Here is a 14,197-nt window from a genome sequence, read left to right as displayed (position 1 = left end):
GTACAACTTCAGAGTAGTTTTATTCAATTGAGGTAAATAAATTCATGTGCAAATTGAGTGGTAATCACTTCTGATACATCTTCCGATATGTTTTGCAGTGATAACATTGGCAATAAAACCCTTAGAAAAAGTTGAATGTCTGCTAGCCACGCTTGCTGTCCCCATCCAGGGAATGTGTAGAAGACTTCTGTAGGACTTCTACTCTGCAAATGAAACCCTGCCCTTTATATAGCAGTAATCACCCTTCTCCTTAGAAAACCCTTAGTGCAGAGGAAATTTCAAGAAATTATTAGCAGATACGTAAATTTTATCATACTACATAACTGAGTTTCTTTTGAACCTCTGAGGTCTATTTTCTTGCTGATATTTATCCTTTTATTCAGTGCTGTAAAAGATCACTTCCTGAGTGTCCTAGTGTTTGAGGAAACAACCCTTTTTAGTTCACTTGTTCTGGAAGCAGAAATTTCCTAGTCAATCTCTGGCACCACAAGGATGTTTTTCTAGCTTTCCTGTTTCACTGTGTCAGAAGATATTCTTCATTTTATCTGAAATATCTATCCAGCATTTAAAACGCACACTCTTTAATTGCATCTGCCTTGATTAGATCCCCTCGTTGTATTCTGTTCTTTTCTCATCGTTGCAGATCTCCTCGTAGTCAACTCTGTGGGACAGCTGTCTTTCATTCCCTTATTGCTCTATTCATTTTGTCTCCACTCAGGGAATATCTGTGTGAAGCAACCTGCTTTTTCTATTAAATATACATAAGGAGCTTTCATGTGGAGTCAGCAGAAGTCTCTGTCTGCTGGAAAAGGGTTGCATATAATTCACATGTATTTGGGGAGTGGATTGTTCATCACATTTCCTGGCACATGATGGTTTTAATAAATGATGTCTCAACTTTTTAAGTTTATGGGGCTGAGCTTTGCATCAATACAAGTTCACAGTCTCTGGCGCCAAGTTATGAAGAAACGTCTCTGTTAGTGACATCACTGAATCACTTGCCTCAGCAAATCTCTTGTAGTCATCTATGTTAATGTTTGAAAGTTTTGAGGTTTTGGAGGTTTTTTTTTTTAGCTATGAACATTTAGCTTTAAAAAATTTTTTTTTTCAGTAGCAGAAGAGACATGTACTTTGAGGAAACTTTGTAGCTACTGCTTTATAGAGACTTGTTCAATGCTAATGAAAGTCAGTGCTAGCTAATAAAAGTTTGGAGTAATCCAGTAATAGAGTGGTATATGACACACCAAGGGTAAATACACTTGGGAAATACTTTCCATTTTGGAAATGAGACTCTGGGGTCTTAAAAAAAAGGAAAGAGCAGAAACTTTTGTCCTTTGATTTCATTGTTACCGATCCTAGATAAGGAAAAATTGAGAGATAGGTGTCAGGGAAAAGGAATTTGAGGCCTTACTTTATGAAAACATATCACGGGAAAGAAAAAGTAAATATCAATCTATCAAATACAGTGGAATGTTACCACTTTATTAGATTGTTTCCTAATGGGTTCTATATTTCAGCCTCTCCACATGCCGCATAGTTTAATTTATTATTTTGATAAGGATTTCTATTTTGATTAAGGGTTTTATTTAATTTACCCCATCTTCATTCTGCAAACAGTGACTGCATATCAGGCAGCAGTCTATCAGTCTATGTTATTGGGAATATAAAGTCAACCAGGCTGCAGTCCTGGCTCTTAAAGGTGTTTCCCAGTGTAATAAAAGACAGTGACAAATAAGCCTTTACAACATATTCCAGGTGCTATGACCAAGGAATGCACAGTTTTATTATAGCATACAAGGGAGCATGCTAGTCCACATTTTACCTGGTAGAACACTTCCTGGAGGAAGTGATATTTGTACTGAATTTTGAAGAATGACAGAATATTTTAACTTAACAAGAACCTTCTGTATACAATATAGGAAAAACACCACCACATTATTACTCTAAACTTGGACATATTCCCATCACTTCGGTCTGAAGGTACCAAGTCTCCTTCTGTGTTCCATAGTAAAGCACCATTGCCCTCTGGTGGACTCTACTTCACACTGTGGGCATGTGGGATGTGGAGAAAGGAACTCGTTTCAGAGCCTATGACGCATTGATTTAATTTAATTTCAGTTCTCAAATTCTGGACTTGTTTCATGTATACAGATAGTGTTGTTTGGCTTGCCCTACATGGACTATAGTCTGACAACTTAATTTCTTCCCATTGTTCCTAAAGTCAAATAAATATCCAAGAGACCCAACCAACAGCAGTGTCAGATTATCGTTGATAACAGTTCAGATATTCTTATCTTGGACAGGCACACCTAGAAATCAATGGGTGGATAAATGTCAAATAATGTTTTCCTGCTTTTGTTACAATTCCCAATGTAAGGAATATAATTAGCTGGTTATATGTACCAAAGATTTAATAAATTCCAATGCATTACATTGACAGCAATGTCTTTATCTCCTTGTCTCCTAACAATAAGCAGTGGTTCTCAACTGAGGGGTGGGTTTTTTCTCCTCCCACCCCCACACTGGGGGACACGTGTTAATGTCTCAAGACATTGTTGGTTGTCACAACTGGGAGTAGATAAGCTGCTGTCATCCCCTGGGCAGAGACTACGGATGCTGCTAATTGTCCTGCAATGTGTATGATTACCCCTGAGAACAAGGACTTATCTAGCCCCCAACTGTGATCCTGCTAAATTTGAGCAAACCTACAGCAAAGTAATACAATTCTTCTCTTGTTTCAAAACCAACCCCCCTGTACTTTATCTAGCTCGTGTTACATCATTGGCATAAAGACCCTTTACAATCTTTTCATTAGTAAAAATTAAGTGTACAAATTGTAAGATGTTTAGAATTTGTAAGATGAAAAAGTAAGTTTACAAGAGGAGAAACCTACAGTGTGAATCTTTAAGCTCATGAGAGATGACGTAATCTTCGTTAAAGATTCTAATTTTTTGATAAACGAAAGTTTTTTGCTACGTGGTTCATAAAACCATGAGACTCTTAACTGGTTGCCTGATACGAGATGAGACTGTAGATGCTGCTTTGTGAAAATGTATGTGAGCTCAGATTGTATAGATAACAGTGCAATATTTTGTGCTATCAGGCAATCTTCACTGAGGTGGGTCTTTCTACGGGGGCCTCCATATATTCATAATGCGTCTTTTCTGGTATCAAATACCCAAATAAAATAGTCATTGGAGATCCATCTTGTACAGTGACAATAATTTTCATGGTTATTTAACTTGAGGCTTGTCAAAGAGAAGTCACACTGGACCCTTTTTTTAAAACTGGCAAGGAAGCCTGTATTCAAGACCTACAGTAGTCGTAGTCACAGCTATTGCACTGGGGGAGAGAGATTAAACTCTGTTCTCCTGAAACAAACAAAAAATGAAGAATTTTTAAATATTTGGGGTGAGTTAATGGGAAAGTACTGAAGGACACTTAGGAAGGAGGTTGGTAAATGTGAATAAGGCGTCTGTGTTTGCTAACTGTCTCTTGTTGAAGTTAGGTTCCTACCCACTCACAGAAACTGGGAAATAGAAGTGCCCTCCCCTCTGATGATGACATTGCAAAGAGATGGCTTCCAAGTTCTCAGGAAAGATATTTTCTGGGGTGTAGAAGACTTACATCTCAAAAGGGAAGGGAAAGAATTTACCATTGCAAGGATTCTGAAGTTCTAGGAAAAGAGAGTCTGGGGCTGATAATCAGGAGACATCCTGTCTGAAGTTTAGTTAAGCTGAGGGAAATGTGAAGACTTTACTGGGTAAGCTTCAGGGAAAGAAATCAATAATTAGGAAAGATTGGACTAACACATGGAATTCTACTAATTATTATAAAGAATACATTCAAAATTATATACAGAAGACTTTTAATATGAATACCAATACCTACTTTTGAATGTTTAAAAGTTTAATATATTTAAGAAGCATGCGTTTTATAAAATGAAAAGATATCTATGGAGATAAATACTAAGTCTTTGATGAAAGATGAAATAATCTTAACTTGAACACTACATCTCCCATTATTTGTATTTGGGTAGCAGAATTATTTTCATTCTGACTTTATGTTGTTTTATAGATATTACTGAACCTTTTCTATGTTCTTAGGCTTTTCTTATTCCAACCAGTTGTAAAATGGAAGGCTGTACTCTAGTGTGACAGGCAGAATTCTAAGGCGGTCCCCAAGGTTTCCATGCCTTGTATTCACCCTGTACATTCTTCTCCTCACGAGGCTGCATGAGGTCTGTGAATAAAATAGAACATTTGCTCCCTTGGTTAGGTTACATGAGATAGCAAAGATAATGGAATAGACAGTCCTTTGATTACACTGTGTTTTGTATGACTTTGTTGTAGTGGACTGCAGAAAGATTTTCCTGCTGGCTTTAATGAAGTTAACTACAGAAGAGTTACATGACTGGGATCTGAGGGACAGCCTCTCTGAGCTGAGAACCACCCCTGGCCAACATTGGAAACCAGGGACCTCATTCCTACAGCAAAAGAAACTGAATTCTGCCAATGTCCAGTTCCAATTTCAAGCTAACCTTGGAATAGAACAGTGAGCCTCAGGTAAGACCGTAGCCATAGCTGACGTCTTGATTTCAGTCTGATGGGACCCTAAACAGAGAACCTATGTAGCCCATGTTCTGATACACAGAAGCTGTGAAATCATTGATTTACATTGTTTTAAGCAACTAAGATTATGGTAACTTCTATGCAGAAATAGAAAACTAATATATCTAGTAACATAGACATGTATAGTTATATTAAACTATAGTTGATTTACAATATTGTGGTAGTTTCAGGTGTGCAACATAGTGATTCAGGTTTTTTGCAAATTGTATTGCATTATAGGTTATTAAAAGATACTGCATGTAATTCTCTGTGCTTTACAGTAAATCCTTGTTGCTTGTCTATTTTATGTATAGTAGTTTGTATCTGTTAAACTCATATCCCCAGTTTTTCCCTCCCTCTCTTCCTTTCCCCTTTGGTAACCATGAGTTAATTTTCTGTATCTATGTGTCTCTTTCTGTTCTGTAAATACATTCATTTGTATGGTTTTTTAGATTGTACATATAAGTGATACCATACAGTATATGTTGAGATATTTCTCTTATTTCACTAATCATAATATTCTTTACTTTTATCTTCATTGCTGTGATGGGCATTATTTCATTCTTTTTTGATTGAGTAATATTGTTATATGTGTGTGTGTGTGTGTGTACACCCCATATCTTCTTGAGGCAGTTGTCTGATGATGGGTACTTGGGTTGTTCCTATGTCTTGGCTATTGCAAATAGTGCTGCTATAAACATTGGGGTACATGTATCTTTTCAAATTAGAGTTTTAATTTTTTCTGGATATATACCCAGGCGTGGAATTGCTGGATCATATGGTAGTTCTATTTTTAGTTTGTTAAGAAACTACCATACTGTCTCCCACAGTGGCTGCATCTATTTACATTCCCACCAACAGAGTAGGAATATTTTTACTGCACAGTGATTTTTCAGTCTCTGCATACTGAATATCAGTGTTCTGATTTTAAATATTATCATCTTTATCAGCTGTTTTTCTAACAGTTGTTTTCTCCAATGAAGTTCATGAAATACATCCTGTAGTAGTTATTACAAAAAGTAGGGCATTCCTTTCTCTTTTCATGGCCATGCTTAATTAGCATTTCTGTCTGTATGTCTTCGGTCCAGATGATTCTGTTCAGTATTCTATCCGCACTAGGGTGGTGATAGAAGTCTTTATAGATATGTTTCTCTGACAAGAATAACTTAGATATTGTGGACTAAGCTAAAATGGATTTTCCCCTTTGAATAGAAACATAGGTCCAATTATAGTTCGTATGAAATGCTACTAAATCTTCACCAAGGCATTTCAGTAACTCAAGATTTCATTTTTCAAACAGTTTATGCTAAAATCATGAGAAAAAAAATAAAATAATTTGAATAAGAAAAGATATGACTTAATATTAAGTTAATTTTCATATTTCATATTAGAAAAATATAGTTTGGATTGTTAAAATACTTCATCTTTCTATAAAAAGAGAATGAGAAAGAAAATTTTATTTTGGGGGAAGACAACCTTCTATTTTACTGCAATTATGTGGATGACATTAAATTTTCTAGGAAAAATAAGGACAGTTACAAACATAAGGATGATTTGAGAATGGACCTAGGGAAATAATTATATCTGATATCCAGAACCACTTGCTGAATAATACTGAATTTGGTTTCTAAACTAAAAAGGGTGCCCTTGTCTTAACCATGTGTCACTCCCTTGGTTCCACCTCCATTTTACTTACTATCCTTTAAGTTTACTTAAACTTTGTCCTCAAGGTTTTAATGATATAATCCAGCCCACTCCAGAGAAGCTGTTTCTGCACTCTACAGTGCTATGTAATTTTCCTGCTGGACAGCATTCAAATGTAGTATGTTTAAAATGATCCCCATACCTAGGGTAATTTGTAGCCACACCACTGCTCATTCTAAATTCTTGTTAAATAAATATATAAGACTCATAGGGGCAGAAATACATACATAAACAAATAGATAGATTAATATACATATATAGGTACACACAAGATTTTTAATGTGTGAATAAATACAAATATACATAATTTGTTTTTAAAAAGAAATGTAGCAATTTTTAGATATCCTTCAAATTACTAATGTTGGGGATTAGGACATTCATTCCAATAACGAAAAACAGTGTGAGATAGTAGAAAAAGAAGTAGCTTGGGAATAATTGGATTTAAATTGTTGTCTCATTTTTGTTACTAGCTTGCTATATGATTTGGGGTAATTATCTAATTGATCTGAGTCCTAAATATCCCCAATCATAAAATGAGAGGATTGAATAAGACCACTATGTATCCTTAATGGTTTTTGTAGAATGTATGTTCTCCTTGAGATAGCAATAACACTCTGCAGGGTAGGAAAAAATGTGTCTTGTCGTCAAATAAGTTTGGAAATGCTGAGTTAAACAAAGGAAAAGAGCTTTCTTCAGTGCAAGACAGCTTAGAGTCTTTAAAATGCTAATGTGCATTGAAACTCTGTGAATGTATTTTACTATTCAGTGATTTTCCGACTCATTTTACCAACTCATTTTTAATACTTTTCTTTTCACGTAAAACCCAGTGGAGTCAGTGTCCTCTGGAACAAATTTTGGGAGAAATTATTCCAGAAATCTTACTAGTAAAGAGTAAATGAAATATTATACCCTCTAACTGCACACTTTTGTTCTCTTTCAATGTATACTCTTTGTAGTGAAAACTGAAAATAAATAATGTCCTGAAGGAAGGTAAAATCTAATACGGTAAAAAAAAAATGTATGTACGTAACCATAATCCAGGATAGACTATGTTCAATGCCTTATGAGACAAAGTGCTATGGTTTTTACAGAGAGAATATTGAGAGAAATTGATTCCACTGTTGAAAATATAGTGTGCCTCTGAGCCTCACATAATAACAAACTTTTGCTGAGAATGACATATGTCTTATAGGCTAGTGCCATTATGTTTATTACTAATAATAAGTTTCATGGTCATAAAATTGCAGCAACATTTTGAAAATATATTTTAATACCATGATTGTTAAAATAACAAACAAGAATGACTCCATTCATCACTGAAAATTGAACTAACACTATTGATAAATTTTACCACTTTAAGTTTAGAAGAAATTGAGGAAAATAAAACTTTGTAGTGGTTCTATTGGGAATACATGGTATAACTAAACTATAAGTAAAAATAATCCTTAAAAATATTAAGAAAACCTTGATTTGTATCCACCATGATTGTTCCTCTTGCCTGAAGAGAGTGCTTTATTTAAAGGATTTCAGCTGAGTTTCTTACGCTGAAAATCTTGAGTAACAACTTTGCTGCCTGTAGAGGTATTAGCAGAGACCAATTTATAAAGACATCATTGTGTTATAATGATGGGGTACTGAGGGGTACCAGGGTTTTTTAAGAAGGCAGTGATTACCTAACCATTTGAAAATGCAAGTTCATGTACATTCTGGAACCACTACCCCTATTATAGACTGCCTTTAGAATGGCTTGAAATCTTCAAGTAAAGGAACTGAAAACAAGTTGAGTCTTATTGATAAATGCAGAGGCAAGGGCTCCTCAGGGCTTCCACTACTCCTAGGAAGATCATCAGACAAGAAGCACAGCAGAAGTTAAGCCAAGTTGGTACACAGGATTTCAAATAAATAGAAACCTTGCTATCTGAAGATTCTAAGAGTTACACTATCTAATCAGGCAAAAATTAGCCTTGCAATGGCCAAAAGGATGATCTTCTGGCTCTAAATGTATTATTTTCTTTTTTTTTCTCTGATGTTTCCAATTAGGCTGTAAGAATAACTTTTTTTTCCCTCTAATTTACTGAATTAGGTATAGAGGTCCATCCATGTGGAGCCCCATGAGCTTATGTCTCCTTTGCACCGATTCAAAGGTAAACTGAGCCTCAGATTACCGTAATATTTCTCCTGTGAAATGTTTGTTTGAACATAACTAACGTGTAATATTATTACATAGAAAATTTATTTGTAAATCAAAAGACTAGTATTCTATCAGATGTTTTTACTAACTACAGTGTGCAAGTTAACCGTCCTATGGAAATTACTGCAAGATCAATGTTGTTCTAAGTCCACAATGTACTTTGTCTCACTTACACTAGTTCTTCAGTGGAAGTGTTTAGATGTTAATATCAATGTCTATACTCATGATATTTTATTTTTAAGATATTGTATAAAATTATGTTAGTAATAGATGGGCCTTGGACCTGGCCTTATTTAAAATGTCTATTGAATTGATAAATATGTTTGAATGCCTTTCCTTTTTTATGCTAAGGTTACAAAGTTGAGAAATATTTGTTCCTTCTTTCAGCTTATAGCTAGGAGAAGAACACACATTATTTGCAATTGATGTTGATAAATACAATAAGGGATGCAAATATAGGGAGATTTTGGACCAGAGAGAGGGAACCATTCTATCTGACTTTTGCAGAGATTTTTTTTGAGATAAAAGTAGCCATTATTTGGGGCCTTAAGAAATTACAGTGTTCAACTAACAGAAAAATATTTTTCTAAGAAATGTCCACAGCATTTATTGAAAATGACGGGGAAACAAGAATGAGTATAATGTAGGATTTGCATTATAACAATTCAAAGTACTAATTTAGTGGCATTAATTACACTCACAATGTTATGCAACTGTCACCACTATTTCCAAAATTATTTTATCATTCAAAAAATAATTTATACCCATTAAGAAATAATTCTCCATTTCTCCCTTATGGTAGGAAGGCCCCTGGTAATCTCTAATTTGCTTTCTGTACCAATGAATTTTCCTAACCTAGATATTTAACATGAATGGAATCCTACAATATTTGCAAGTTTGTGTCTGGCCTATTTCACTTAGCAAAATGTTTTCAAGGTTCATTCATGTTGTGGCACATGTCAGAATTTCATTCCTTTTTAGGCTGAGTACTATTCCACTATTTGTATGAACTATATTTGTTTATTCGTCTGTTGATGGACATTTGGATTGCTTCCACCATTTGGCTCCTGTAAATAATGCTGCTATGAACGTTGGTTTACAAATATCTGCTTGAGTTCCTGCTTTAAAGTCTTTTGGTTTTCACCTAGGAATGGACTTTCTGAGTCACATGGTAATTCTACATTCAACTTTTTGAGGTACTTCCAAATTCTTTTCACGGTGGCTGCACCATTTTACATTCCCACCAGCAATATAGGAAGTTTCTGTTTTTGACTCATCCTTGTCAATCCTTATGTTTTCCTGTTGTTGTCATTGTTGTTAGACCTACTAGGTATAACATGACATCTCATTGTGGTTTTGAGTTGCAGTTTGCTGATACTAATGATGCTGAGCATTTTTTTATGTGCTTATTGGTTGTTTTATATCTTCTTTGGAGAAATGTCACAAGTGATAATAGCCTGTAGATTTATTTGGTAAACTTTTAAATTAGGTTTTTTATAAATGCTATAAAATGCACAAACAATAATCTGGTAGTTTTTCTTCTTTTTTATGCTTAAATAACATTAGGGTTATCTACTTTTTAAAGATTTACCAGAATGAACTCATGACCATACAATTTCTTGGAGCAAGTATATTTGTGACAACTTACTCTAGTTATTCTATAAAAATTGTCAGTTTAGACTTCTTATTAATTTTTGGTGAAGTTTGTTAAATTACATTTTTCAATGTAAAATAACAACTGTTATTTATACAGATTTTCATGTTTATTTACATAATAGGAATTATAGCGGGGATCAGAAACATAAGGTAGTCATAACCGAATGTATTTTGTGTATTTGAATTTGGCATTGTATAAATATTTCACATCATTAAAAAACAAAACTAAAATGAATTTTAAAAAAACCCTAAGAATTCAAAGTAAGCTGAATGAAAGAATCTTACTTCATATTGAACTGGAGGCACAATGTTTTTGAAAAGAACTGTTCCCAGAGATTTAAAATATAGTAATAGTCTGTACAAACTATTAGTGGGATATATACTAGAAACAGAAAAATTGCAAAAAAAAAACTTTGTTTAATAAAAATCATATTGTTTGTGAGACTGTTAATATTGTGACTTTGAGGCTGTTGTGTATATATTTGGGGACAAAGTTAATAACTAGTTGTTACTGTGTTGAGAATAACATTTTCAGCATTTTTGAGAGGAGATAAAGATTCAAGAATAATGAAGTCAAATAAACACTTTAAATAGTCTCACTTGTGTATTGTAAGTCTTGGTATAAACTCATGATATATTTAATCTTTAACAATATTTCATAGATCTTTCTAAAAAAAGATCAAGAAACAATGATGGATCTGATAGCACTGAGTGCTCAGAACAGAGTCTCAAAATACTAGTTTCTACTGAGAGGAACCAGGACTCCTTGAGTAAATTACTAATTACAAGTATGAGGTAGGAAATAAAGATAAACTTGGAATATAATATGATATAAAAAACTATGAAACTATAAAAAATGATAGACATATCAAAAGAATTCAGGAGCCAACTTTCCAAAAATTAAGCTATGAATATATATATTTATATCTGTTTATATATAAATATTTATATATAAAGTATATATTAATTATATTATAACTATATACACATACATATATATACATACATACAATTTGTCTCTCTGTATATATATTTAAAATGATTGAAACACATAAAGCTAACACATGATTTACATGACATTCTAAACGGAAGAAAAATGAAAGAAAAAAAACTTTATTTGGAAGATTCTTGGGAAACTACACAATTCTTAAACTAGTTTAAAAAAAAAAGAAAGAAAACATATCCCTACATTTTTCTATATGAATGGTACCTGAGATTAAAAAGAAAAAAATTATAAAGAGAAGTTTTTTTATAAAAATAATACAGCATATAAATGAATAAGAAATAACAGAAGTAGAACATTGTCATATTGAAACTCCTAATGATTTACTGTCTGGGCAGTATTGTACACAGATGGCACTGACATGAATAGAGAGAGACCACCAGACATTATGGGCCTGCTAACAGACATACACAACATAACATAATAAAGAAACAAACTCATAGAAAAAGAGATCAAATTTCTGGTTACTTGGGGCAAGGATTGAGAAGGGGGGGATTGGATGAAAGTGGTTGAAAGATGTAAATGTTCAGTTATAAGATTCATAAGTACTCGGGATATAATGTACAATGTGTTTAACTCAAAATTGCCGTGTTATAACAAAGTAGTTAAGAGAGTAAATCCTGAGTTCTCATTACAAGGAAAAATATTTTTCATTTTTCTTTTATTTTGTAATTATATGAGTAGATAGTCATTCACCAAACTTACTGTCATAATCATTTCATGAAGTATGTAAGTCAAATCATTATATTGTACATCTTAAACTTATATAGTGCTATCTGCCAATTATATCTCAATAAAACTGGAAGAAAGAAAAAACCAAAAAGAATCTTACCGAAAGAGAAAGAAATAAAACTTAAATCTGGTCAAGATTTTACATCTGATTACCTTACCAGTTTGCAAGAAATATAGCAGATGGATAAACAGGTTAAATCACAGTAGGAGGGAGCAATCAGCAAAATCCATGTGATTGGAAACTGTATCAGAGAAATAGTCCATTTTCTTCAAAAAATACAAAAAAGAAAAAAATTTATAAAATGATGAGAATATTTTTAAAATAAGAAAAAGAAACAAAATATCAATAAATCTGAAAGCCTTTATAAAATGAACAAAATTACCCTGAGAGTGATCAAATGTTAAAGAAAGAAGGCACAAATAAATAATATTATGTATGTAAAAGGACTATACCTCTTCCTAGAGAGGTGAGATGTTAAAAGCAAATGTTATATAAGAAATTAAAATAAAAATTCTGAATCCTAGGAGAATTTATATACCTAAATATACAGACTTAAGAGGGAAAAAAGAGTATGAAAATTTTCATGTCTACATTTTCCCAGGACAGGATATTTTTAGTTTTTGAGTCACTGCAAATTTCATAGGTGAAAAATAGCATTTCATCTTAATGTGTATTTCTCTTGCTACAGAAGAGGGCGGCTGTCTTCATATATACGAATCATTCTCTTTGATTTAATCATTTATGGATTGCTTTTTTATATTCTTTGCCAAGTTTTATTTATAATAATTCTATGGATTAAAGCTGTTAGCATTTATTATAGACAGTGCTAACATTTTGTGCCAATTTCTCAATTGTCTTGTTAGAGGACTCACAGGTTTAGTAATACTCCACTTATTTATTAAAAAAAAATTTTACTTTATTTCTTGATAGTTTGACTGCTCTTCCTTTGGGGTTAACACAGACAGTATAAATAAGACCTTAGCTAAAATTTAATGTTAATCACCTCACTCAATAAACAATGCAATCATTTAAATATTCCCTTTAGTTAAACAGTCAACGTCTTCATGGTTTAGATTTCTAGTGCTGGGCTGAGGGAAATGGATATAAAAGACACAGTGGAATTACTTTTGAGGCCTCATGAGGGAAAGTGTAAACCAATTCTGACAGCGTTTTTCTCGGTACAGGTCCCTTAGGGTACTTTTTGGGGGTGATTCTTGTAATCGTGTTTTGAGGTGGGAGGGAGCAGGATGGGACTTTTCAGAATGAGGAGGAGATCTGTGAGTCTCCCTTAAATTCTAATATTCTCTGTCGCTGACCTGAAGTCTGGCTTGGGAGGTGTAGTAGAGGATCTTACCCAGAGGCAGAGGTAAGGGAACTGGGTTTTGGTTGGCTGATTCAAATTCCTTTAGGGTGTGCAACAACATGTTAATTAGCCTCTTTTTATTTTTAAGTACTTGATGAACAACGTTCTAGTTACATCAGATGTGCAGATGGACTAGGAAAGAATGAAATCTGCTGTCTAAAATTACCAGAGCTAACTCAGAAACCATTCTGCCGTAGCAACAAATACAGAAGGACAGCCAAATGGGCCAGTCTTGTGAGGAACTGCTTTTTGCAGGACTCTGTTCAGTAAACTATGGAAGACATGAACTAATGTAACTACTTAATATTACCAACATATTCACATAAACTTACAGGCAATTTTCAATAACATTGTTTTTAATGTTCAGGTTAGGTGTTACAAATACAGTGAACATCAATGTTAATATGTAAGATATCCAGCTCTATTACAAATAATTGAAATAATGACACACTTTTTGTTTAAAATCTAGACCCCCAAGCAAAACTATCCCAAACTTTCCCCATCTACTTGCTTCCCTCAGAACATGTAGATACATGGATATCTATGACTCTAGTTATTTGAAGCTGACCTAAGATTCTTTGAAACTAGTAGTGTATGAACAGTGTACGTACAGGTGTATGTGTATATGTTGTGTGTGTGACACGCATGCATATATGTGCATATATATGTGTGTGATAGCATACATGATTTTTGAGCAAGTCTGTATGTATGTGTATTACTTCAAATCCAGTATCAACTTGGCTTCCTCAGTGAATATTGTAAACCCACAGAAACATTGGTTTGTTCTAATCTCTGCTCAAGACAACCTGAGGCCACGTTAACAGTTTCTAAAACCGAAGTGTATCAGTTATATGCAAAGATTAATATCATGTGATATTGAAACCTCAGTGGGGCTGATTACACTTTCATCAGCAGCACATGAGTAATGTATTTTCGA

General features: G+C 33.6%; 1 long non-coding RNA gene across 1 annotated transcript in view; it reads left to right on the top strand.

Annotated features, from left to right (window-relative positions):
- LOC116664251 overlaps positions 1–14,197 on the top strand; it is a 112,651-nt gene that overhangs the window by 49,196 nt on the left and 49,258 nt on the right. The window contains exons 3-4 of the long non-coding RNA XR_004320671.1: positions 4,353–4,565; positions 8,398–8,458. This is a non-coding gene — a long non-coding RNA (uncharacterized LOC116664251). The remainder of the gene's footprint in view (positions 1–4,352; positions 4,566–8,397; positions 8,459–14,197) is intronic.

This window comes from Camelus ferus, chromosome 6 (genome assembly GCF_009834535.1).
Source record: "Camelus ferus isolate YT-003-E chromosome 6, BCGSAC_Cfer_1.0, whole genome shotgun sequence".
In the NCBI taxonomy this organism is placed as follows: Eukaryota; Metazoa; Chordata; class Mammalia; order Artiodactyla; family Camelidae; genus Camelus; species Camelus ferus.
The sequence above is the reverse complement of the archived record's forward strand: the minus strand, read 5'-3'. Positions and strand labels throughout refer to the sequence as shown.